Here is a 27,379-nt window from a genome sequence, read left to right on the forward strand (position 1 = left end):
ATATTCGATCTTTTCCCCGTTTGCGCGTCGGCTTTATTTCATATTAAAAGCTATAGCGAGAAATATACACGCGAGCGCGTGTGTGCGCAGAGGATCGATTCCAAAGTACAAGCCGCTCGCGGTTACATCGCGATTACAAATATCGAATAATATTGTAATGCAGCGTAATCTCCTCGGTATATATTTGCAGTTTATGTACAATAGTAGCAAACAAGTAACATGAATGGATAGATTAAGGTACAATTCGCACGTTATAAGAATGAGTATTTGTATGAATATATTACTTTTATTTCATATAAATGTGTACATATAAATAGTTTGTTCCAATCTTTTCGAAATATAAATACCATTAAGAAATGGAAGTAAAAGATTTATATTCCATAAAAATTCAGTATTTTACTCGTTAGTTTTATTTCATGTCTTTTATCATTAATAATAAACTTTCTTAAGAATTAAATTCATTATACTCTCGATTATACTGTACTTGACATTATACTGTACTTTTGATATAAAAATTTAGATTAAAAAATTAATTAAATATAAAACTGTTAATGTTATATCTTTATGATACTCTCTTACGCTTTCTAAAAATCTTTTTAATCTCTTATTAATGTACAAAGCATTTAATATAAATTGTGAATTATTTCAATATTATACAAGTTCCTAGACGTTAAATTCATATTCTTATATTCTTAATATGTATATATGCACATCTATATATGTCCACACAATTACAATTTTACACAGATCCATTATGTTAAAGGCAAAAAATAACATGTCATCGAAACGATGTATAGCAGCGGAATTGTACCGGCTACGTTGAAAACACACTGTATAAAAAACAATAATTTACTTACCGCCAGGATGCTCCGCCCGATGCGCCCGATGCCTCCTTTCCTAGGCTCCTTCCTCGGCTTCTTCCTCCTCCCAGATTGTCAGCTTCATCGCATTCACTTGACACAACACTCGCGACAACGCGTGATTAATCGCGATCGCGCGTAATAATCAGAATAATCGCACGGCGTTTCGCTCGACACTCCCGACTAGAATACGGAGTTGAGACCCGCGTATGTACATGCTAATTAAACACGTCGCTATACGCTATATAACTCCAAAACGATTTGTTCTGTACTCGCGACATTTTGTTAAATGATCCAAGGTAACGTCACTATACGTAGATTTACGTACCGCAATCCATAACGCCAGTGCTTGAGCATTTGAAGCCAAAATGGCGTCGAAAAGTGCGAACTTATTACATAGTGTAACTTGTCTACACCGTTGGGTGGCGTTCGGATTCTCCATCCGAGCGCCGCCGCTCCCTATAGCATGTGCTACGTGCACTTTTCGGCACTCGGACGGGGAATTCGAACGCACCCTTCAGTGCAATTTTCAAACTCGATTCTGTGCGCGAAATCTTATATGTATACGTGTTACGTGTCCGTGGTGTGACGGAGCCAAAATGGCGGTACATCGTAAATCTAGTGACGATCCGAAGTAGTGTCGCGGTAGTGTTTCGAGAAGTGTTGCGAAAATATGCGAAGGGACTCGCGCCGTTACCCGCCCGTTCGAGTATCGTCACGTAAACACAAGGTAAGATGATCGCGACGGCGGATTGTATACATACACAAAAAATGGAAAAAAAAGTGTGCCGAGCGGCGCGGCCGGCGGCGTACTCCGACCAACTCGTCGCCGTCGAATATTCATCGCCTTATAAAATATTCTTACACCGATTATTCTATCTCTTACGTATCAAACCAATTAAATAAACGATCGTCTTTTATCGCGGCTTTTCATCATACGAATTACATACGATATGTTTCATGGTAGTATCACTTCGTTCTTGACCCGAAAAAGATAAATTATTGTACATTTAAATTGCGAAAGAATGGATAGCGATTAATCAATCAATCAATCAATCCACGCATTCGAACTCAAACTCGTTGAAGAAATAATTATTCGCTTAAATACCGTAAAGAAATAAATTACATTTTTCGTTTCGTTTCAATTTTTACTTCCAACGAATAAATCACACGAAATATTCGTTTCAGGTAAGCTTACGAACTATTAGTCGTCGTAACTAATGAGGCGCACGTACGAGATATCGAGCGGTAAGTTACTCATACGGAATATTCGCATTTTGATACGAGATAACGACGCGATGTGCGGAGCGACACGTACTTGCTACCTGCCCCTTCGATTGACGTCGCGCGAATGATACTAGAGCGCGAGCCGGGGCGAGCCCGCGGCGACCTTGTTTACCCAGCAGCGTGCCGCGCGCGGCGCATTCCGCGCCGTTGCTGTTGCAAGGCCATGAGCCGTTGTCGTTTAAAAATATTTAACGTCTTGCAATATTCATGCCGGATATTTCGACGTTATTGCATTCAAAATAATTTCAATAAATGGACTATCATTGCATATTAAAGCTAATAACTGCGAGCCCGCGATCTGCAACTCGTGTCCAAGTACAAAATAGAATTTATAATTTTATGTGTCGCGTGATAAAAAGCGTTTAAAAAATCAGAATACAAATATATATAAAATATAAATTCAACTATATACATATATTAAGATGCATAACATATAAAAATGGTAAACGGAAGTCTATCGTAAAATTTAATAACACGATTTATAAATCTTTTAAAGCGAGCTTTAGAGAATAAAATTTATCTTTCTTTTAATCGAGAATTAAGTAATTTATAAAGTAAAATAATATGTAATATGTAATTTATTATTTTATTACCTTATTCTGGATTTTTAATGTCTTAGAGGAAGCGAGACTGTCTGATTTTAATAAATCAAGAAAGAATTATGGTTTCATAAAAGGAAATTAAATCATCGCAAGAAAATGTGACGACTTAACATCGTTTTCTTAATACGTATATTAAGTTTTGTACAAAAGTCTCGCATTGGTCAAGAATAATATATCTCAAAAAAAGTTTAAGTATAATAAGAAAAGACATTAGTCCATTCTCGAATTTTTAGCGCTTCCATATCACTTCATGTTAATATTAATGTCTGTCATATGTAGCTTGACGATTGTAAATTCAAGCCTCTCGATCTCTTTCATTAGGTTCCGATTTAATTTCACGTTACAAGTTCAGAATGCGAATGTTCAAATAGCGTGTATATAAGATATTGATTCGGCCGCAGTACGTTCAGAACGTGTTGCATTAATATCGAGCCATGTTCCTAGCAATGTAGCAAGGTTCTGATATCCAGGCGCATCTCTGTATCCGGTGCCGGATGCAACGTAGAGAGTGAATGTACGAAAATATCTCAGCGGTATCCTCGAGGCATGTTCCGCAGCGCGATCGTGTAACGTAGTTACATATTGCACATTAAACGTTTCCATTCTCGCTGCGTGTATAATTTGCGTTTTGAGAGCATAAATTATCGCGGTGCTGTTCCCTAACGCGCTTTCGACACGTGAAATTGAAAACTTACAGTTATAAACAAAGCACGAGTCGAGTACAGCGGTCGTTCGAATAGACTGCGCTTTGTAGGCCATCCAAGATAATCTATGAGAATTCATCGTCTGAAGTCATCTGTTCATTTGAATTTCTAGAACGTTAGATCTCGCTGGTCGCTGAGTACGCTAACCGGATATTCGCGCGTAACAACTCGGAATAGTATTATTGAAATGCAGCTTATAAATATTGCAAAACGTTAGCTCGCGGGAGCCTGAACGGACCGGACTCCTTCGTGGCCCGACCGTGGCTGATTCTAGCGTCGACGAACTGCTCTCGCCCTTTATCCCTTCTTTACGCCGCATCGTATAAATACACGTTGAGCCAAATCACGAAACCCGCACCGTTATTAGCATATGATTCTCGCGTTACCGTCAGAAAAGTGCTGGTTTATTGAACAGAAGCTGCGAAGAAACGGCGAGCTATCGGTGAAGCGATAATGCGAAGCGAATAACGCTTAGGCTTTCAGGTACGTTGATAGCAACGTTGGAAATTTAACTAGATCCTTATACAAATTTAAGGAATTCGAAGAGAAGCCGCTTTTGTATCTGCTATACAAAGTAAGACGCGATCGTTATCAAAATTGAATCATTAACTTCATTATGAGCGCGAGTACGACGAGAGCGGCGATGCCTATCATCGGCAGATAATTATAATTATCACTTGTCTTGCGGATGATCGTGCAAAAAACCCAAGTATCAATTTGCCCGAGCGGCTTTGATGCGCTCCCTTCGCAGCGTTATTCGACCGAGGAAATATCCGCCGAGCGTGGAGAGAGATCGGAAGCAAATTGGAAATCGTATAACTACGTTAGCCGTCCTCTCTCGGCCATGCAATTAAAGCGCGCTCAGGAACGGACGCGTCGATGCGTTTCGATTAAAAGGTATAGCCGGGCGCGTCGCCTCGCGTGAAACGGCAATCCAAGTTTGCCGATCGTAATTCAAACGCGCTTCCGACCGATAAAATATGACGGAGCAACTAGCCGCGCACGGGCGCCGTAAATTAGTCTCTAAACGCGGTCGCCGCCGCGCTACGTAAACTACGTGGCGCGGGATCCCGCAGGGAAACGAAAAGGTGCGATGCACCGAGAGAGCGCGTCTTGAATCCGTGAATTAAGTTATTCCCCACTAATCGGCTTCTGAGCCGCGCGCGCGAGCGTGATATATACTCGATCGTAAAGTCGAACTTCATTCCGCATTCCTGTCCGACGAGATCCCTTTACGTACTCCGCTATATGTGTAAGCGCGGTCGGCCGGTCGCCATCGCCTAGCTTCGGCCTTTTATGACTCTATCGCGATGTGACACAACAACGGGGTTAAGAGTCGAGGAAACCTGAATGCGACGGCTACCGCGTCAAGATGGACGCGACCTGCAACAGCTTTATGCCCGCCGATAAGCCGGTCTTAAGCTGGGATTAGTTCCCTCACGTGCGCCGAAAAGCCAAAGAGCTCGACACGTTCTATGGCAATAATTCGTATTGCGCTGTGATCTAGCGATCTGAGGTCCAGGAGTTGTTCCTCTAATCGAGCGAATAAGATTTATCAAATCTTCAGAAAAATGAGGCACTACTGAAACGTGTTATACGATGATTGTCGCAATAGCAAGGTATTTTTACTATTTCCTTTGTAACCGAACAACTTTTAGATTCTTTGTAATACTTGAAGAAATGTAGAGGCCTCGAATAGAAATTCCGTCTCTCATTAATCCGATGAATCGCTTCATAAATAGTTACGTGGATATCTTTGTGCATCAGTATTGATTGGTCGCATCTGTGTATCAAATAATAATAACCAAACAGATGGGCGGGACGCATTGTACAATCGGGTTGTCACGTTTCTATCACTTGAACTGTTATTCTTTTCCAATACCCAATATAACGAGCGGAGGTGTGTGACACAATAAAGCCTCGAGACGTCGTGATACACTTCGGAGCGCGATACTTATCCGTGCCGGAAATCGATGAGGTTAATAGCCACGTACCACACCAATATCCGCGATAAAAAGGTAACGCTTTTCTCGCTGACAATGGCCCTTCTCGTGCGGGCGAAGGACGAGATCTCGAAACTCGATCAGCCATGGCCCAATAGAAGACCCGCGGAGATTAGATCGGATTGGCCTTTTCTGCGGAACCGTTGAACGACCGGTATTGTCCGTCTTAAGTACCTACGGCCACGCATCGATAATGTCGACAGGAATTGCGTGAACCGCGTCGGGACGGTCGCTTAAATTCGGCTGCCGATCGTGATCCTCACCTTTCTCTCGCATTCGTGTCGTATCTCGAACCTCTATCGATGTACCGTTTCTTTAATTACAAACTGCCTCCGCGCGTGAGAGCTCCCGTTGGCCATATAAATACTGGGTTCTTCGTCAGAGGGAACGCTATCATCTCTTCCCCGCGGCTTGTGACGACGACTAGCGGAGTTTGACTTCCATTGTGCCTGTCAAGCCGCTTCTAAATCGCGAGTCGCGAGCTTCACGTGCGGCTTTTCAAAGTTCTGCTTCCTGCTCGAGGGCTAATGTGCATCGCGACGGCCGTCATTAATTAACCTCGCATTTTAGAGACCGTTCGTAATATGTTCCTCACTGGGAGCGGCAAGGAAGTTTCGCTCATGTTAAAGTTGTCAAGTATTCGTGTTATGACGTGAATTTATCTAAACTATTAAATATCTGTATGTATTTTTAGAAACTTTTCTCTGTTATAAAACTTGATCAATTAGCAGATAAGTACATTTGCGAACGTGGCTGACATGAGAATCGTCAATTCGCGTGACATAATCGACTGATGCGAATTCATTACCCGTATACGCTCGCACGTGTGCGCCGATCGATCGCCAAACAGATATTATTTGCAATCGACGAGATTCCGGCTACATTGTTTCGAACGAATCGATTCCCAAGATAGGGAGCGAAATGCGATCGCCGAGAATCGAAAGGCAGCCGACAGAGAGTGATACGAGAGACACGCTCTCATACACAGGTACGTGAGAGTAACGCGTGTATATCGCTTCAGAACTGAGGTGCACGTAACGACATAATTCATTAACAATTCGATTCACGGGGAACAATCGGATTCATTAGTACTCGTGGCGTAGTCTTCTCTTCCCGGCCGCTCCTTCCTTCGTTCGTCCGTCAGTCAGTCCGTCTGTCCATCTTCTCTCGTCCGTCCCTGAGAGATATAAATACGTCTCTTATTGCCCGACTCGCTCGATTATTCGTTTTACCAATCAACGCTCGCGGTTGTATCTCGCTCCGGTGAGCGAGAGCGCATCCACAGAATCTCGGATCGATGAACGAACCGCGAGGGGGGAATTCCCGCCCGTTTCTATTCGAGAAGCTCTTCTCTCTGCCCGCTCTCACCGGTGGCTTCTTTCTCCCGCGTCCACCTTTTCCGCCTCTATCTATCTCTCTGTCGCGGCACCAGATGATAGACGCGAGGTCTACTATACGGCCCGGTCGGCCGATACATCTTGCGCCAGGAAGATAAATACCCGAGCGAGTACTCGGCTGAATTTAGACGAACAATCGGCTAATGATGTCAAGGTTGAAAAGTCGCTTCGTTAAGGTAACGAAGCAATTTCGAAAGTCCTCTCTTTCGCGAGTTCCTCCCCCATTCCCTCTTACTCTTCCTCTCCCCTCTCGCAGGATCTTGTTTGCGTGCCGATGCACGAGGTGGTCTCTCTTCCGCGTTTTACATAATTTTAATATCCCCCGACAGTTGCGTCTCGAAGAAGGAGAGGCCATTTTGCGGCCACGGGCTACTTTGTGTCTGAATGGCGTCGGCCATTTGTTTCCCGCACGCACGAATAAAGGAATCGATTATGTCGGGCTATCGGGGCCCCTTGCGTGGTACTGAATGGCCGTCGATTTACTCGGGGTATGTTGGCGCGCACCGCCTCTGACAACTCGGGTGTGGACGCCTTAAACGTATGCAGATTGCCCGAAGCATGATATTTCGCCGGTGCCTCGCGTTCACGCGACAAGTAAGACGTCCGCGTTTTATTAATGTGCCGTATTTGTTGCGAGAACGCGCGAGGCTGTAGATATTTAAATATAACACATACCATCTCGCTCGAAGATTAACATAAATTTCCGAGTACATTTTTAATAGCCGGGCTGACAGCCTGTCGCCTTGTTTAAGTATTTAAAGTGATGCATGATTATACTTTTCTACCTTTCTTTTCCTGTCCTTACAGTATCGTAAGCACCGACAAAAAATATGTTCAAATATCTAAAGTAACGGTAACCTATTTTGGTGGTACAAAACGGTGATCTATTTTAAAAGGTAACCCGAGCCAGATAAATATTAAATAAATACAAGCAGTCGTAATGTGATCTGTTACTGAAAATCACCGTTTTTCGAAATAGGTACCATTCGGACCGTTCTCACGAAATAAACCATTCGTATAATCGTTTCTGTGTACAGCTCGATTAAATTCGCGATTTCCAACAGCCGCCGCATGGAAAACCAGGCTCGTAGACGGCGAACACTCAGCACAAATAAACCCCCCGCGGCTCAAAAGCCTCGACTGGCTGCTCACTCGATGGGATGATGCGAGAAGGCGCGTATGAAAAGGCAAGTGCGGTAGTAAAAACGCACAGGTGGGAGGATTAGCCCGTCTCGGAAGAGACAGAGAAGGATAAAAAGAAACCACTACGCTGCACGTTGAATACATTCGGATTTCGTACAGACGCAACGCGGCGGCGGTGGCGGCGGTGTCCGATGCAATGCCCGTCCGTCCATACGCTCCCGCCGGTCCATCCATCCATCCTACCATCTATATCCTCGCTCGCGGGCCATTCGCACTTTGCCAAGCAATCCTCATTCCCATTTATCACCTCTTCCTCCGCCGCTCCTTCTTTTCTATCAGTTCGTTCTTCCTCCGCGCGTCCTCCTTTTTTAAACCCTTCGACTCCAATTGGTTTCTTTCGAGACCTCTCATTCGAACGCCTTTCGTCCTCTCTTTATCCATCTTCCTCCCTTCCTCGCGTTTCTTCCCGCGAGTCTTTGCTGTTCTCTCTCTCTCTCTCTCTCTCTCTTCTTGCTTTCTTTCTCTCTGTCATACGCAGGTACGAATTTGTTCTCCTGTGCCGTCTCGTCTGGTCCAACGCACTTTCTTATTCCTGGTTACCTCGGGGGAAGGGGGATTCGCGAAAGAAAGGTGCACACGTCTGAAAAGGGAGATGCCGAAACATCGGACAGAACCAGATATTTGCACGCTTTATTGCACATGCGAGGGGAATCGCTCGCGATCCGACAGCGTGGAAAATCGATCGTTAGAGTCGCCTATTGCGATTCTGTTATTCACCACGATTATACACAAAGAAACAATCTACAGCCTATCCAATTAACCCCTTGTTCGGCAATAAATTTAATAAAGAAAATTTAAACAGCACTGCGTTATATACATATATAGACAATAATATTGTTTTAAATATCAACAAAATGATGAGCAATAGTATTAAAGTATTCTTACGGGTCTCGCTCCTGTTCCCGGCGCGATTAAGCTTAATGTCGCCACATTTTATAACGTATCCCTTCAACGAAACATTTCATTTGCCATTCGAAACTTCTCGCGAGTATTCCTGTCGTTCCCCCATCCCATAACGGAAAATTACGCGTTCCCGTTTCTCTATATAGGATATAACGCAAGGCGGGATTCCTTCCTGTTGTATATCACTATAATGCGGCATTATTTCTAAGGTCTTCGACGGTAATCACGGGCGATTATTGTCCCGGTGGCCACCTACCGCGTATTAATAAAGCCGAAGAAAGGTGGCGGCAGGTCGCCACGTTAACCCCGACTGCGCGGCTTGACGTAGAGGAATCGAGATTTCGTTCTGTCGGAGCCACCGTTGGGTGGCTGGCCCTGGCCAGGCCCTAAGGGAATATCATAAGGGAATAGCCCGAGCGCGGGATACCGAGGACCCTTTCAGGAAGAAATAAGCGAGAGAGGAGCCTTATCGTTTGTGATCGCCAGTCCCGGTCTCACAATCAATACTTAGGTTAATAATGAGGCTGCAGTATTCCCCGACATTTTATTATCATTATTATTTATTGTTAATTCGCCTCCTCCTGGGTCATGTCTGCCATTCGTGGTAATAACACCTCGAGAAGAACAATGCGCCCGTTCTTATATGGCGGTCAAAAAGAAGGCAGCGACGCCGAATGATTTGCATTCACTCTGATTCTTGTTGTTCGGCCGTCATTTTATTTCGAAAAAGAAAATGTTATTGCATTCATCTTCAATTGTTACTTTTCAAATCATTACGTCAGACAGATATGTACATGTATAAAAGAATATATGATTTATATATCTTGTAGAAATTCTCGACGACTGAGATATCTTGGCACATTCACATCTGAAACATCTAAAACGTTAAACGTTTTTAATAATTTCTGCAACTATTTTCATTAAGTTAAGATACCAGAAAATTTTTATCCGTATAATTTACAATACGTCTTGTTTCTTTTTATTATTTCTAAAAATTCTACATATAATAAATAGTTTCGGAGACAATCGCATTGTTTCCAATTTTTATTCCACTGAATACCTATCCAATTATACATAACGTTTTGCCTCACATTTTAATTGCTTCTTCGCGCTTAGCTGGTCGCAGAGTATCCTTTTGCGAGAATAATAGGCGGCGGCTTAAAGTTTCCGCATTTTCAATTAGCTTCAGTGACGATAGCTCATCGGTTCCTTCGGATGCTCACGCGTGATTGCGATTAGAGCCGGCTTAGGCGAGGTATCAGCGAGATATTGAATCGTTCGATAACTTCGCGCGGACTAGCCGTGCCTTCAAAGGCGAGACATAGCAGGAAGTGTCCGATCTTTCACGGTGCTTTCTTGGTCGACGAGTCCAGAGAGAGAGGGAGAGAGGAGATAATAACTCGAGAGATCCCGCTTATGAACGGACGCACGTAGTCGGATTTCGTTTCTATAAACGTGGGTGGTTTTGTGCTCGCGTATTAGTACTTGAAGTTACCTAGTCATAGGGCTGAAACTCTCGCGACAAAAATGCCTCAATGTCCAATTAGCAAACAAGAGGTATTGTCGCATCCCCCTCGCATTGTGCGTATAAGATGTCGCGAGGAGTGACATTGTACGACGGACACGCGTGACGTTTCATCATACACGATATCTAGGAGAAAAGTGTAGAATAAAATTGTCGACGTGAAGAGTTCGACCAATTCTGCGGGGTACCCTTGTCGACACTCTCGCTTTAGTATTCAGTCGCGAGAGAAGCGCGTCGAAGCTTTCGACAATTCAATTGTCACTTAAGAGTGTGTGTCACATAATTAAGGCGAAGTGCGAGATAGGATTGTATTACTAGTTCCAGCCTTTTGTACGCCTTCGAGACGTACTTCGCGCTCAAAGTTTCTCGAACTAGTTTCGCGAAACTGGTGTCTGTGAAAGTTCTCTGCACAGTGGCAACAACGTCGCTTCGGTACTCAATCAACGTACATCCAATCGGATCCCTTGTTCTATCTTGACACAGTTCGACGAGATAATTTCCAACAGTTAACCATTCTCGCGTTACATACAGAATAAATGCCAATTCAAACGTCTGGTATAGAAGATAAAGATTAGTTTATCTATAACTTAAACACAAGTAACGAGCGATATGCCGGTGCGAAACTGCTATTCGTAAAGGGATAAACGTTAGTTTAAATATCTGAAAAGTTTTGCACGTCGCACAATACGCTTTCGTTACGTATATAGCGAGAGTAGGATTCATGACGACGCAGCATTACGTTGTAGCGTGTACCCCAGTGGGCGTACCTCCAGATAACGAGGTGACGTCTAATACTGTGTGTGTCACGCAACCGTTTCACGTACCCGAAAAGACGTAAGCTCAGCGCAAAACGTCAGACATAGAATTCCGCCGTAGCGAGAAACGCCGAGAATCGCGTTCCTGATTATACGTCACTTAAGACGCCGCCTGAAAAGCGCGGATGCTTCAAAGCGCGAGGCATTCCTCAATGCACTTATTTCTCTAGCTCGCCAACGGCACAATACCCGCGTCGTTTCGCGATGAGATTACAGTCACGTGTGTGACGTATCCGCGGATTAACGTGAAATGCCACGTAGACTACCCGTTTCTAACTCGAGGCTCTTTGTGCGGGCCCAGCTCGAGGATTCCAAAGTTCTTCTCGCCGCCGCCGCGTCGATGTTCAGCCAGTCGGTGCTTCAATGACTAATCAGCGAGCAGTCTCTCTTTAATGTCTCTCTCTTTCTTTGCTTCCTCTCTCTTTCTTATTGATTAGATTCCGCGACGCCGCTTATCGTTGTCGACGAGATAGATTGACCCGCGTGCCGGTCGAAAAATCCCAAAGTAACCGTAAATTATCGCCGATTTTGACCCCGACGATCATTTACAGCCGACTCGAACATACGTGCGATGTCTTGAGTTATAGTTCTAGCTGGGCATACCATAAATACGACACGCACTTCCATATAATTCCAACCATGCGCTTATTTTATGGCCGCGGCGGCTTTCCTCCTTGTGCACGTGAATGCGCGCCAATCGATGCTCTTTCCATAGGTCCCTTTCCTTTCCCCGCGGAGGTCAAGACGCGCGATACACAGCCGCCGCAGAAATATTTCTGTTGTCCACGGTAGAAACATCGTAATTCAGCAAGAGTATTCCGTATCCATTTAACGCGCAACATTAATATATTTAAAGTGAAAATACCGAAAGTATGATGCATTTAAGTGCATTTCCTTCAAGAAAGAAATGTTCTTTGTCGAAAACGATTAAACGTACTGGTATCAGTAAATTTTATTGAAAAAACCGGTCGTCTTAACTCACTAAATCTGCATTTATTGCATACAAAGGCAAGTTTGCGCCAATCACTGGGATTATTGCTCGTTTACCGGTTACGAAATTCAGTCACGCTGTAACGATAAAGTTGCCTCCACTTTTAGTGGTATTTCTACTGGACACTGCTATCTCTCTATAATTGTCCTAAATTAATGACCATTTTCATTTAATTTATTTTAATATTCAACATTAAAAATACCTGTTTAATTAAATATTAAATCAAAATATTGCTAATGTCAATAATATGACTGTTATTGAAATTTACATTTATTCTAAAAATTTTATGCATATTTCCTTCAAAGTTATAGATAATACAAACAATTTTGATAGCTCTTGTCAAGAGAAAATCAACATCAAATATGAGATTACATATAAAAATAAGAAGCTTCGCGGAAGCAATTAAATTTTAAAGAGATCCGCGGTACCATCACTGCTCAGTGACGCGCATACTTGCGTCGTATTATCGACAGATGCTTCGTCAGGTCCGCTTGTCAATTTCACGGTAATAAACCACGGCATCGACGACCTCGGGCGCGGCGAGGAACTCGTCGATGAAACGTTCTTCTCGCGTGTGTCACACAGTACATCGAATTCTTCGGGTTCACCGTACGACCGTGCGTTGTCGGTCACAACGCGACGCTGACGACATGACCTGTGCGAGCGAATCTCCAGCTGCAGAATCTCACACCGAGAGGAACGGACACGAGCCACGACTGCCACGAGTCCGGGCACAAAACGAGGAACCCTCCCTCGTGGAGGAGCACATAAAATTAAGCCGCAAATAAAGTAAGCCCGCGGGTCCCTTCTGAAGAGCTCCGTACCGGCTTATGCCCACGGGGCCGTGAATCATCGCACCTAAACTAGCGACATTTACTGTCGGGGATAACATTTGTCATACTAGAGTGAGGAGGCCATCGATTCACACAACGAGCCGTCGTAGGACGCGCGTGAAGCAGGGGAGAAAAAAAGGAAGACGTGCCCGGGATCGACGGAAGATGCTGGCGAAGAGCAGGGACGTGTTGGTAAAGGAGTAAGACGGATAGCGAGCGCGAGTTCATAGGCACAGGGCAAAACTCCAAAGCATCATCGTAAATCTCTTCGCCGAGCACTGCATCGGGATCGTTGAATTAACGGGTCGTGATCGTAAAGCGCGGACCGGGCCTCGTCGCGAGACGAGGATGCGATGGTAGCACGAACAACGCGAAGGGTGGCAAAGGGACACCTCCCACGAGCGAAGGAGTGATTCACAGCGTGGAAGAAATCCGATTTTCCTGGAAAGTCGCGATCGTCTGGCTTAGTCGGCTGTGGCGGGAGCTTCTCGTCATCTTCCTTCGCGATCGCGCGAAACGGGATCGCAAATCGGGCGCACTCATTAGCTGCAGCTCGTAATGTCAAGTCGTTTTAAACCTTTGAAATTTTTTTCAAAAAACATTTCACCGCGTGATGTCTCGCAGTCTTGAGTAACGTACGGTATTTCGGATGTACGCTATAATCAGATGAGAAATGAGTAGACGCGGCTAGAAATCATTCCTGAGCGATAACGAGGCGTAAAAAATAACTTAAAGAAAGCGTAATATACGGTGTAATATATAAAGATTTAATAGCAATAAAGACGTAACATCTGGAACGTATATCATCGTATTTTCTTCGGTGTTTACGATGATAAAAAGTAAGTCCAAAATTCCGCTTTCGAAAACCGGATTAATTGAGGATACTCCGAGAACTCACACGGCAGATCGGTGCCAGCTTCTCGCGCCGAGATACTCTCTGTCAGTTATCAGTACATAAACATACGTTCTCCACGTCAGCGCATCCCCGTAGCTGTTTGTGTCGCGAGTTATACGCGTACTTTCTCCGCGTCGAGAGGAGACACCGGCACGTATAAAGTTAAGAGCAAAGAGACGGAAAAAGAAATAGACGGTCGACACAGACGAGAAGAGAAAGAAAAGGAGAAGGGAAAGGAAAGGGTGAAGGTAAAGAAGGCGAAGAGGGCGGAGCGCGACGCAACACTCGGGAACATACGACGGAAGGAATGGAATATGATATAATGCAAAGGTAAAAAAGAAGGATGAAAAAGGGAACCGCCGCGACCGGGTTCGCGCGATGATGGGGGCAAAAGGGGGAGATTTAAAGCCGCATGGACATTGTCATCGGACGCGCGGCTATAAACCAAGCCGCGTGCCGGCGTCGCTGAGACCACAGTTCGTTTTCTCTTTCTCTCGTTCGCTTTCGCCACAGCCGTAGGACCCGTGACCGGGGTGCTGGAATATACACCCCGCGTTATATACACTCTCTGTCGTCTTGCCATAGATCCATGAGGACCGACGCTTTCCTATACGCCATACGCTATATATTCGCGGTGCGTTTACGATCTTGGCAACCGGACCGGGACAAGTATTATTTTTCATCGATTCGTTCGAGCGCGCGTTCGGCGCGGCCGGCACTTTAAGTCCCGTGCCGATTTTTAGCCTGCCTGCGAGAGAACGGATGAGAGAGGGCAAGAGAGGATGGGAAAGCGAGGGAAGAGAAAAGGAGAGGAAGGAGCGAATGAAGAGAATGGAGAGAGAGAGCGCGCGCGCGCGCAGTAAGATCAAGGACGGCGGCAATCTGATCGAGATCGTAGCGATAATAACGCATTCGGGAGCGGCGGTGGTTTGAAAAAGAGTTTAAAACCGCGGGTGATAGATAGGAAAAAATCAACTACGCGGCCGTGATAAGAATCGCGCCTGTGTGTGCGGCGGAGTGAGAGAGCGATCGCGGATAAATCGTACGCGGCGTACTGAAAACATGAACGCAGCGCGATATTTAACCCCTTCGGGGCACCGTCGCTTTCACGTTTGCGAGAGCCGCTCTCGTGAAGTTCGCCTTTGAATAAAGTTCTGTCTCGGAACTGACCGGGATCGGTACACGCCGGAACTTCAAAAAGACTCGGCGGGACTACCTGTTTGAAATCCTTTTTCGATCGATGGTACCGCACACCGCACGAACCAGGACTTCAAACAGCCGCGCGGTTTCAACGATGAGACTGTCGAGCCCCAAAGGACTAACTGTTTCGACCCGGGCGGCGACGTCATGTATCGTGTGTCTTCGACTCGTAGCCCCGACTCCGCATATCACCGACCCCCGAAGACTCCCATTCCGAGGCACGATTCCGACGAGGTACCGTAACCTCCCGCGAGTGCATTTCCATATCCATGACTGCACCGTAACGTTCGTTCGTCGACCACGTTGGAGATCGCAACGGCACTATGACGTCCCGAGCGGTTTTCTTAACCGCTAACCGGCTAAGCTGAGGAAATCTCTCGCGACGGACGCGGACGCCTGGCTTGCACGGCAAAGCAAGCATCTCTCTCGCTCTCTCTCTTTGTTTCTCGATCGCTCCCTTCGCCTTCTCTTTCTCTCCCATTTTCTCCGCGGGGCTCTTGGGCTGCGTTTCGCATTCCTCGAGCGCTCTAAGCGCCTCGATTCGAGTCATCGCCGAGAAGCGCCGTGACCCTGCCCGAGACTGCATTTCCATACCGGCGCGGCGCGGTGCAATGCCGTCGCCGCTGCAGCGGTCCGCGCGGCTTCGATTCGAGTCTGCGATGAACCGCGACATACCGAACACGCATACACACAGCGGCATTAAGATATCCATCGGGCGGGCCTTTTTCTCGCGGCCGAGCACCCCGGCCGAGGTCATGGCCCGTTCACGGTCGTGAGACACCCCACAAAGCGACGCGCGTGTTCACGGGGACGTCTCCGTCGCGCTCCGCTCCGGTGTATACTCGTGACGGTTCGCTATCAATTGTTTTGCCTTCGGCCCGTGCACCGTTTCTTCACCCCGATTTCGCCTGTCATCGTTCCCTCATCCTTCGTTCTCTCTCGCTCGCACCGACAACTCCAGGGAGATTCAATGGACATTTTTCAGCCGGCGTCACAGAAACGTGGGTAAATATAATACGTGGTCCCACGTCTTTTGCAGGAACGGAAGGGTACACTCCAGAGATAAGGGGGAAATCGCAAAAGACAGCAGACGTCTCGCATGCTTGCGTTGTCATATAACGATCTATTTCTCTTTCTAATCTTGCAAATGCGCCGCTGTTTGGAACACTCTATCGTTGAATTCCATCTATGTTCTTTAACGTACGCGTTAATGATAATTCTCATGCACAAACATTACCGTAATGGCCGAGAAATAGGTTGCGTGACGTAAAAGTGAAAGTAAACGATGGTACAGATAATATGAGTGAAAAAATTTGTCATTTCACTTTGCAGTTGCGCGCGATTGTTTTTCAACATTTTGCTATTGCGACGTGCCATTGCATGTAGTTTTACTGCTCATTTGCATATCCGAGATGACGGTAGTAAAAACTGACACTGTCGTTTAATCAACGGCGACGTTAGTGATTTTATACGTTTAATACTTTCGTTATTATCATAGCATGTATATAAGCCATAAACAATCTGTAATAAGAAATCACAGCTTGTATTTTATATAATACAAAGTGTATATAGCGAAATATTATGCGGTTTATCAAAAGGAGCGCCGTCGGTGCGGGTATTTTTCTCGCGGTGCGGAGCGGATTTGTTTCGCGGTGGCAAACCAACGGTGGCGGTTTACCGATAAAAACAATTCACCGCGGCATGTTACGGTAGCGCAATGATCGTAATAATAATCATAGCAGCAACGATAGCATCTAGCTGCGGGTTCATAGCGTTAGAAGCGCGCACCCGCTTCGCGAGCTCGTAACCTTTAGAGCGATACGCCGTGGCTAGATGATACAAGATAACAGAGCATCACAGATAACGGTGCGGGACGGTTGCCACGACGAGAGATCTATGGCAGGAAAGCGAAGATAATCGCGGGACTATGGCGGTGAGCGGAGGAGATCCGCCTGGTATCCGTTTACCGAATCCGTCGGATTCACGTGTTGCGGGGAGGAAGTGTTCCAAACAACTTTGCGATTCCCTCGTGGTTTTGAATTTATGAATGCGATTTCGATGTCGTTAAATACACCCAGCGGTCACCGAGAGTCGTTTAGTTATGGCCACCGGCAGCTGCCGAATGCCAATGGATCTGAATTTGGGAAGAATTTATGGACATTATCTATATCTTCTTTCTGATACAGATTTTTTATGGTACGGTAAATTAGAAAAAGAAGAAAACGTTAAGCGAAACATTAAGCTTTCAAATTGCTCTAACAGATGATTCTCTCGGTAATCGGAAATGCTTTCTTGACCATCGGGAGTGCACTCGATAATGTTCTTTCAAGTGTTACTTATCTTTATCTCAAGCGCGACGAATTACGAGTCTATATACGAATCGACTTTCAGGCTACCGATGCCACTGCAGATTAGCGGACGATATATATCTACACTCGTGACGCCACACGCACACGCACATATACGTGCACATACTGTGCCTTTTCATGCACACGGGCGTGTATCACGAGGCCGTGAAATAAAACTCTACGTGTACCACGGGTAACTTAACACCTTAACAGATATTTATGGGCTTTTGCTAATACAAAAATAAAAACAGCGATTTTGGTTGACTCTCGACCTGCTCTGTGCAACATATATAATGCGTCATGTCGCACACACGGAGTCCACGGAGTGTACTCGCGCGCCGAGTGTACGACGGCCTTTTGCTGACGCGAAGGAAAGGCTTATATCTAGATCGAGTATTTGGTTGTAATACACGGGCGCATTTATCACGCTGCAACGCCGATGCTGAGAGTAAATTCCGAAAATCTCACCAGGATGTACGATACGTCTCAATTATGCCCGATAAAGTCTGATCTCTGGCGCATGTGATTTTAAGAGACTGTAAAGTCGTTTAAAGTTTAAATGAATATTCTTGGAATATCTGAGGTGAGAAAGATTCTCTGGAATTTTATGTCTGTACTGTTCTACTTTTCGGTAATACATATGACATATAGAGATATCAATTTTATCTTTATGTCTCCTCGCACGTTATATAAAAATAAATAGAAATTTAATATCCATTAAATTATTGAAATTAGGTATATGATCTTACAATCTGCATTTAAATAGATATTAACATAGATTTGTCACTTTCTGACAATTACTAATCAACTTATTATAGATCATCATATATTATAGACTTAATACTAAATGATGAAAATAAGAGAACTGTCTTCTCGCAAGTCAATAATTTTCTTCAAAATTAAAAGATAAGATTTGACAAACGTCTCTAAATTAATCGTGATAATTATTATTAAATAGATTTAGCAAGTACATCGCGAGTAAAATAAAATTCAGAGAAGATTGGGACACGACGGTGCCGCGAAATTTGCTAATTGAAACGTTTCGGGACGTATGCGCGGTAGCCCTTCGCGAAAAAGGGCGTGCCGGACGCAATTATTCTATGGTGGGCGGGAAAAGCAGTATAAGTCATATTTCCCGCTACGTAGGCACCGGTGCGAAAAGGCCTTAAGTCCGCGGCTCCAGGGGCCCGGAATCGCGAAAGCCCGTCTGGCTTTCTTTCCGCGTAGCACCCTCAAAGGGGAAGGGATGGAAACGAAGAAGCTACCCAGCGATGCCCTTTTAGTTGACGACCGACATTGCTCGCCTCCGCGACTACACGCACAGTGGTTTTGTTTGCACGTACGCGCTCGAAATGTGCATGTATACGCGCGCCTGCCATTCGAGTTTTCGCACCATTCTGCATCCCCGTGGTTACTCGAGGTGGCAACGTCTAATTATCCTGCAGAAAGTTCATCCTCCAATTATAGTAAGCCGCCGCCGCCACTTCGGCATTGTTACGGATTCTTCGTTGTTACGTTATTATTACGGACAACTCGCGCTGTTTCTTGACTGACACGTTACACGCGCATCTACTCCTCGATAACGCGATGGTATTTCTATGATGAAAAGCAATGCGCCATCACTTTGTTGCACACGAGCCGCGTTTGGTCGCCGGGGCGTTGCGTGCTTATCGCACTCACGGCGTTTCTGATTCTCTATAGAATTATTAGGTTCGCTTAACACCTCTGACACGTCCCACTCCTCATGCGTGGGTGAGGAAAATGAAATTATCACGTCTGTCCGTTTGACGGAGGGTAGAACCCCATTATTACAGCCTGCGCGCAAGGATCACTCAGCGAAGCGTATTTAAGGCGTAGAGGCGAAACTCGTTTACGCCAAAATTTATAAGAATCGCTTCAAAGAAAGTACGGAATTATTTTTAATATAAAACGCATGAGAGCTCCTCAACGTGATGTAATTTTCGCGAGGAATAGATCTTAATTGTTAATATAAGGAGATGTATAGTCTCAGCTTCAGCTTCGTTGCAAATTATGCTATCCAGTCATCTCGTCACATATATTTTCCGCGCTACACTGTGTATACTGTGTACATAAAGAACATTATTGACCGCGTGCGTAAATCCATAACACTCGTTAACGAACCAATCTTGTCTGTCGATCGGTATCTAAATTGGAACATATCGGCCGCTCCGAGTCGCAGCGTCGCGCGAATAATGCGGCAACATTACTCGTTGATCGTCGCGCTTTTTCGCGATCCTCACCGGATTATATTCGTATCGTTCGCCGTCGACACGCCGATTAAGGGCCCCATCGTTTTCGCACGATTAGCGCCCGCGTCGACCGGACGCGATCGATTCTATCTCGATTTCGCGATCTCCTGCAGGCATTAACCGCGAACGACGGGTGGATTAGGTCCTCTCGAGAGGAGGCAAAACCCTCCTCTCTCCCCTCCCTCGCGTTACTCAACGATACAAACACGCGCGCGCCCGTAAGAAGAAGTCCGTTCGGACGCAATCGCCGGTTGAATGTGGGCAAAAGAAAACAGACGCGGGTACACGACATAAGCGTATCAATAAAATGTTTAATTGGCATTTACATTTCTTCATTCGACCCAACAAGATCGCGATACGGATCTTCCGCTCGCTTTCTCGTGCACAGGCACCTCGTCCTTCCACCAAGCGCGCCTCGGTCTGAAACGTCAGCCTGAATGTCGAGCCTGGTAACCGGCTGACAAGGGAGACGCGGGGTGAGAGAGAGAATCGGTAAAGGCGAATTTACACGGTTTTCTTTCGGCCGACTGAGAGAGATTCATCAAAAGAAAAGTGGAACCTGTTTCCACAAAAATGATCGTCCGTTCTTGACGATGAAAAGAGGATCTTTATTTTTCAGGCACACTACAATGTGCAGTCAGCAAAAATAAAGTATGAGAAGTGCTTCGTTGTGAATGACTCAGTAGAATTTCGTATTTATAGAAGTCACGTCAGTAGACATATTGTCGAGAAAGACAACTTGATCTGAAACTTTTATTTTTGACATTTATGTAGTTACCCTTATGTCTTCATTTGTGTGAAAGGGTCTTTTCTGCTTTCAATAATTCACTTCTGTCGATACGTCACTTGACGTATCGACACTAAGTCATTTTAGGATGATCATTAGAAGTAAACCGTGCAAATTCGCCTTAAGAATCAGAGGCAGCCCAGAAAGACGACTACAGGCGGAATATATATACGATTTACTCAACATGGACAACCCGGCGGCGTTTGGTATCTTTTACATTAGTTCGCTACCGGTCCACGTGTTTTCGCGTACCTGCGTGTTTAAGTGCGTGCCCGCTTGCTTGACTGACGGATCGTTCGAGGTGCCACGACGCCTTCCTCTTGTCAGTTTGCGACGAATCGGCGCGCGCGACGCGATAATGGATGCAATTGGTACCTCCGGACACGGTCCGTTTGCGATAAGGGGACTGGGCGGAATTTCGAAGCGACATGATGTCGCCCATTATTTGTTCTTATTTACGCGCGCGGGCCACGTCCGATAAATAAAAGAGAACAGGACACCGGTGGCGGTTAATATTTTTAATCGGCGTGGTAGAAAATTGGAAGATTATAGGATGACACAGGCGGGATCCGTGTGTATATGCGCCGCGCGCCTCATGCATCTTGTATGCGTAAAAACAACCTCATACAGGATTTACTAATCGAGATAACGCGTAGCTTGTGACTGTTTGAGATATATTCAAATGTTACAGAGGGACCGTGCGCGGGTCTCGAAATTTTTCAATCGTGATCATGCGGGTTTGAAAAATGTAGGGGGCTACTATCCTTTAATTTCACATCAAGTTTCTTAGTTGAAATTTTACGACTCACACGGATCTGATCTGATCTGATATCCACGAAGATCGCGCGCTCATACGTCGCCGATTCGTTCCCGGAGGAATTCAGCCGATCCCATCAGCCGCGCGTTCACGGCCCGGAGAGAGATCGCTCCAATTATTTTTTATGCCACGCGACATATTTCTCAATTTAATCCGGCGCGAAAGGGTCAGGATTGCGGCGCCGAAGGACGAGATAGAGAGCGCTCGCTCGTTGTGCATTCGCACCGCGCGATATTTCACGCCGAAAACGAACTCCGCAAGAGTGATGTAATCGCTTAATTAACGAGCCGCGCTACTTAACGCACTCGACGTGTCCTTGTCCCTATCTCCGCTTCTCTCTTTCTCTCTATCCTCTCCCGTCTCTCCTTCTCAAGAGGAAAGAAGAAACGGTACACGTGTAAACGCTGCGGCCGAGCTTGCGTGTACGAACGAGCACGCTTGTATACATATGAATCGAGGCGCATCAGCGGGCATACCACAGGTGCCGAAATTTCGTTCATTTATCCTCGGCTCCCGGCCAGTTTGTTGACCGTTTACCCGCAACACCTTATACATCACGGTCACGTTGTACGTGCATACAGCCGTACACGCGCGGCCGTACATCCTACGTGTGTGTGCACCACGTACCGCACGATTCGGCCAGACACCCGATGGCGACGGTATGCCATCTTGTTTGCGCTGATGAATTTTTTTGGAGGAAACTCGGTGCGAGCCGGTGGAATGCAAACGTCGCTCGTACCTTTCCTTGGGAGCGCCTATCCGACGCGGCTCATTAAACGCGCTCGCTGAGCGAGCGACAATTACACGAACGAGATGCGGCATATAAATGTCTCGCGTTCGCATAAGTGAGGCGTGTGCACATGCGAGTGCTGACGTAATGATTCCTTAGCTCGCATACGCAGGTATAGATGACGGTTAATGTTTCCAAAGCAGCTAAGAACCAAATAAAACACAGGGTTTATCCCATCGAAATGCTCTTACTCGCGTGATATTCTCGTGTCTGATATTCTATTTAAAACTTTTCGAGTTAATTAATTTATAAGATAACATTCGATAACATTTCCATGTATCGTATTCTGACAAAAATTTATTCTGATTTATTAAAAAAGCTTTCATTAATGGAACGATGGTAATAATGGAATGATCAATGTTGCTCGTATTACAGATTGATGTGTGCATTATGATATTATACGTGCATAACAATTGGAATTTTATCGACGTTAAATTAGGCGGGAATTATTCGGCTACGAGAAAAAGCGCAAATTGTTCTCGCGCCATCATTCGTCCGCGATTGCAGATAAAAAGATTATATTCACCCGATGGAACTCTCCACCTCAGCCGGAGACTAAGCCATCGCGCGCCGGCGACTTTAATAAGAAAATAAGCGGAAAGACGAAAGTTCGAAGGTACGAGAGAGCAGAGGCCCGTTAATGATTTACCGCGGCTTTATAACCGCGAATTCACCGCGCACACCGCCGCCACAGATACAGGAGAGAAACTCGTCGGAAGGAAAAGAAAAGAAGAGAGAGAGAGAGAGGGAGGAAGAAAGAGGACTACGCGCCACGCCCCCGACTTCTCATCTTTTACGCGTCTCATCTCATGACGTTGGTACGTGAGGGCCCTTTTGAGCCGGGCCCCAAACGCCCCGTACGACGACGACGAGGAGCGTTTTCGGGAACCCTTTTCCCCCTTTTTGTTCCCTGGAATGTGTTAACCCTGAAGCGAGGCTCGCGTTCAGCGCACGATATATCTGCCGGGAGATTTAACTCCGGGATTACTTCGAGAATCTTTTCGGAGCAACGATTAAATGAAGAGCTCCGATAATTTCACGTTTAGAATGCCTTTAACTGTAATTATAGTATTAACTATGAATCACCCTTTAATGCTTACATTATTAAACGTACAATTTATTTGGCGAGCATTTGATTAAATTTAAAATATAGAAATTCACGTAGATATGATTTTTGCTGAGAATAATCATATTATTTAACAAGTTTACTCTTTACCAAAGATCGGTATCTGGATGCTATCGTGGATAGATGATAAATGATCCAAGGTGTTTGAAAATAAGCGATTCCCGTTATGACGAGTGAAAAGTATCAGATATATCCGGACAAGCGGTCTATTTTGAGGATCATTATTTCCGGATCGGTTTACCACTATTCATTAACGTCAAAGCTTTCCACGCAACCCGAGCCGACGCGTACAAACCGCTTGAGCCACCAGCTGCGTGTTTACACGCTTAAAGGTGCTCTCGGATAATTATTTTTCCTAGCCGCCTCAACGCACCGTGTTAATTACTTTACAGTGCCCGTAAAGCGTGGCCTGGACAAAGTTCGACATTATTACATCGTAAATATATGCAGACACGTCAATGATAATTAATTAAGGAGAAAGAATTTTTACTTAACTACTATGCAATGTATGTTTAAAACCAAAGAGGATAAATTATGAATGTACATTGAGCTTGACAGAAAAAAATAATTATTTTATTAAGTAAGATTTGTAATATATAATAGATACAGTATTAAATTAATAATACTCATAAAATTAATTCAAAAGTATATATTCTTCAATACCTATGAAATATTTCATTTATCTTACATACAGAAAAGATTTTCTAAAATTAATACGTCTACATGACATAGAAACTTTTTCAAGAAATACTGACTATTTCTCAAATAAATTCTCTCCATAAAACATTGGAAGAACACTTCTTTCTAACCAATTTCTAAGAAAAGAACAGCTTTGACATAACTCGAGCTATTCTCCCTCGGACACGTCGATTCGAAAGCGACTAGAAAGACGTACCGGCCACCAGGGATCATTTCCCAACGATCTTACGACTATCGATTCTCACTCATGTCGAAGACCGGGCGTGGCTATCACGGAAAGAAAGATATCCCGACCACCGCGGCCACTAAAACCGGAGGTGTTGCCGCGGCTGTGGCTGCAACGGCGGCGGCCACAGGGACTCTTTCACGGCTGCCATAATGGATGAGCGTTCTTAATGATTTTTTCGCCGGCGGAGGCATTCGTCATTGAGTAATGATACGCGTACGAGATAAGAGCCGCCGTATGTGCCGGCGCAAGACGAACGAAGAGAGGCGAAGGAGGGAGTGAATACGCGTTGAACCCCACGGCGCTTTGGGCGTCATCGCCCTGTAAGAGAGAAACAGTCATCGTATGTAGGATGCGCTTGAAAAGAGTCAGTAGCGAGGATGTATTCCGTGATGAATTTTGAGTCGACCTGTTATACGGAAATTAACTGTGAACTTAATTACAAGCATATTTGTATGTTAAATGTAACGGAATTCCGATGACTTTAATTGCAAGAATTTAAATAAGTAGAAAAAAGCTTTTTATACATTCTTGATTTGATTTTTCATTTTAAAAGTATTGAAAATTAAGAGATAATTCTTTATATACTAAGCAGATTTTCAAATAATTTCTATAATTTTTGTATTAGGTTTCGATTATTTAATTTTGCTTGGTAAATTATTTCTAAATAGATTTCTTAAACTATTAACTATTACATATATGTATAATGTATATATCATATATATATATATATGAAATGGTTAATAGTTTAAGAAATCTATTTAAAAATAATTTACCAAGCAAAATTGAATAATCGAAACCTAATACAAAAATTATAGAAATTATTTGAAAATCTGCTTAGTATATAAAGAATTATCTCTTAATTTTCATTACCAAGCAAAATTGAATAATCGAAACCTAATATATGTATATATATAGAGAGAGAAAGAGAGAAAGAGAGAGAGGGGGGAAGGGACGATGTATATCCTACAAACCACTGGTATTTGAAGAGTTCGTATTAAAAGAAGCAAGTCTCGGTCTTTTGTCATATTTCATTAAGCCTTTCGAAGTGAGCGCGTTGCAGAGTGGACAAAATAAACGAGGGAAAAGAGGCGAAAGAGAGAAAGAGAAGTTAGAAATCCAAGATGCAAGTCGAGCCGTGCGACACTTCAAGCATCGTCGCTTTGTCGGGGATAAGCATTTGTCGCGTGGCGCCGCATCGGTTTTCATGTTGACAGTTTATTTTGGAGGATGGTAGACTTTGTCACACGTCCGCGAGCGCGTTCCGCGTGCGCGCGCTGCGCATAGCTTCGCATTAATTAATAATCGCGAAACTATGCAGCGACAAGCAATTTTGCCATCCCTCCGTGCGGCGCGAAACGCCGGCGCGGCGTTTCGTTTTCGCCGATATAGGAAAATCTTATCTCCTCTGGGCTTCTAATCGCTTTACACGGCTCGTTCCATCGACGGAATGCTGCAGTATTCCCTATGTTCCGGTACGTAAAACGTAGAGAATAATTTTCCACGATAAGCAGCACATCCAGCGCCACGGCTAACCGAACAAGACTCGCAGACAGCAAATATTTGCGTTGTATAGCTGCATCCTGTTGAATTAGACAAGTAAGTGTGTATCTATTGCTGAGTATATTTGAATATCTCGAAACTGATACACTCAATACCGTAGAGATAGAATAAAAAGAAAGATATTCTCTCTTCCCTTTGAAGGTATAAGCCGTATAAGGTAACACTTGTTCTAATATTGACTTGTTCTAATATTGACTTGTTCTAATATTGATCCCAACAACTCGTCATCTAACAAAAATTACATTGTCTTTTATTGGAGGAATATCATGATCTTTTTTATATCATTCCACGCACATGTACATTATTTCAATGTAGCTATGTTGATAAAGTTTAATAACATAATAATAAGATAAATGATTTACTATATCATCGGCTGCAAATAACCCCGAATTAAGTAACATTTAATTAACATTTTATATTCGATTACAAATTAATCGGATTCTGGACTGCTGGTTTTTGCAATTATTATTCATTATGTCACGTATACGTTTTTTTTTTGTGAAAATGAAATAAGTTCCTATCATAAACACGTCGATAATAATGACTGTAAATGCCTAAGACGCCCGAGAGCGATGATTACCGTGGAAAGTCTCATCGGAGGTATCGATAAATTAATCGTGCTTGCACGTATATTAATTAAGCATAGGATGGGCGAATCATTAATTAATTCGACGTACCAACGCTATATTCTTCGTCTTCTCTTTGTCTGAGGACGTTTCCACACGTTCGCGAGAGCCTTTCGCAAGTACTTGTCATGAGGATGAAAGAAAATCGAGCGACTGATCGCTCGTCAAGTAATTAAATTACGAAAAAAATCTTGTCGGCAATCATTTTTAATGTTAGATAACGGTAACCCATGTCAGAAGTACTAACAGTAGACAGTCCATAAGAAGATATGACATGAGCGTGCAATTAATACAATAAATGAATTATTATCTAACGCCTGTTCCATCGAATCATTGCTATCCATTTTCCACGATTATGATTCGAGGAAGTGTCCTTCAAGGTGGTACGATGGGTCGAAGAAGGGTTAAGATGAGGATACGGGAAGGGAATTACGACGTTGTTTTACGATCGCCTTGTGCAGTCGAAAGAAATTAAACCGCAGTTTGGTTCGAATTCAACCGGGTTTCCATCCTTTACAGACGCACGGACTTAGGTCGACGAAAGAGGATTAAAAAAATGCTCGCAAACGACTTGACATATTCGAATCTTAAATCCCATAACTGGCTTAAATATATCTGATATTTATCGTTTCTAAGATGATTAAAAAGATACTAAATATCGAATATAAAATATTAATAAATATGAGAGAGATGTCGTAATCTCGAAAATATAGTTTCAACTTTGTTATTTTGTTGCACGACGCCAATAAATTATTTCCTTCTCATTAGTAGATGAGAATGTCATTAATGATCCAGCGATATCTAGTCTAGTCTGCTTGAATTGATCACATCTGAAAAAATATATAGAAATCGGCACGATCGTGCGGCTCTTCGGTCGGAAGAGACCCAGCAAATTCCGTCAGTCGTATT

At 44.3% G+C, this 27,379-nt stretch overlaps 1 long non-coding RNA gene across 1 annotated transcript in view; it reads left to right on the forward strand.

Annotated features, from left to right (window-relative positions):
• The first annotated feature begins 1,062 nt into the window (after nt 1-1,062).
• Nucleotides 1,063-27,379, forward strand: part of LOC139818374 (uncharacterized) — a 118,964-nt gene continuing 92,647 nt past the window's right edge. The window contains exon 1 of the long non-coding RNA XR_011733419.1: nt 1,063-1,590. This is a non-coding gene — a long non-coding RNA (uncharacterized lncRNA). The remainder of the gene's footprint in view (nt 1,591-27,379) is intronic.

This window comes from Temnothorax longispinosus, chromosome 8, assembly GCF_030848805.1.
Source record: "Temnothorax longispinosus isolate EJ_2023e chromosome 8, Tlon_JGU_v1, whole genome shotgun sequence".
In the NCBI taxonomy this organism is placed as follows: domain Eukaryota; kingdom Metazoa; phylum Arthropoda; class Insecta; order Hymenoptera; family Formicidae; genus Temnothorax; species Temnothorax longispinosus.